Here is a 1,111-nt window from a genome sequence, read left to right as displayed (position 1 = left end):
GAGACGATGGACTCTGAAAAACAAACAGGGTTCTAGAGGGGAGGGGGTGGGAGGATGGGTTAGCCTGGTGGTGGGTATTGAGGAGGGCACATTCTGCATGGAGCACTGGGTGTTATGCACAAACAATGAATCATGGAACACTTCATCTAAAACTAATGATGTAATGTATGGGGATTAACATAAGAATAAAAAAAATAATTAAAAAAAAAAGTATATGCACAATTTTGTGGATTAAAATAGAAAAAAAATAGGAAAAAAATTGTAGAGCATGACTAAAGCCATTGGCCTGTGAGGCTTCATATTAAAAGTGCTCTAAGTCAGATGAGGACCAGATCTAGACTTACTACTTGAAGCCAAGACCAGTAAAAAAGTTAAGCCATTTCTTCCATTCATAAGTAGATTTGAAATATCCCAAATATCATGTAAGAAATAAACAGCCAGGACAAATGGAGAAATACTTTCAACTGTCTGGAGGAAAATAACTATTAGCCTAGAATTATAAGCCCAGTTATACTGTTATTTAAAAATCAAGACAATATGACTCAGCAATTGATCACTCAGCTCATGGGCAGATGAAGAACACAGCTAGCTGTGAGAATTAATGTGAATTACAGGACACACTGATCATCAACACTTCAAACACACTTGTAGCCCTAAGTATTTTTTAGAGCTATGCCAAAACAAAACAAACAAAAAAAAATCAAGGAAAATAAAGATATTTTTAGGTATTAAAATAAATCAAGACATTTCACCACCCACAGTCCCTTGTTAAAAAAGTTAATTAAGGGATGTACTTAAGCAAAATAAAGGTTGAACCCAGAGGGAAATCATGATATACAAGAAAGAATGCTGTCCACACAAATTTAAAAATAGGTTAGTAAGCTTAATTAACTACTAACTGGAAAAAATAAACTGTAAGAAAGCTGTAAAATCTATTTAATTAGCTGTAAAAATACCCAATATTTCATGTTAAAAATAACATTAAGAACTTCTAGTTTGTAGTCCAGCACATAAAGAGCTTGGAAGTCATCACACCACCTAACAACAACTAAAAAACCAAACAAACTGAAAATCAGCAACTCTTCTTAGATCCATCAAAAAGTTGAAGTCA

General features: G+C 33.7%; 1 pseudogene; it reads left to right on the top strand.

The window, feature by feature from the left end:
- The first annotated feature begins 537 nt into the window (after positions 1 to 537).
- Positions 538 to 690, top strand: LOC145720402 (5.8S ribosomal RNA; annotated as a pseudogene).
- The last annotated feature ends 421 nt before the right edge of the window (positions 691 to 1,111 follow it).

This window comes from Leptonychotes weddellii, chromosome 2 (genome assembly GCF_054177405.1).
Source record: "Leptonychotes weddellii isolate Sample4059 chromosome 2, ASM5417740v2, whole genome shotgun sequence".
Classification (NCBI taxonomy): Eukaryota; Metazoa; Chordata; class Mammalia; order Carnivora; family Phocidae; genus Leptonychotes; species Leptonychotes weddellii.
Note: the sequence above shows the minus strand (reverse complement) of the source record. Positions and strands in the feature narration are given on the sequence as shown.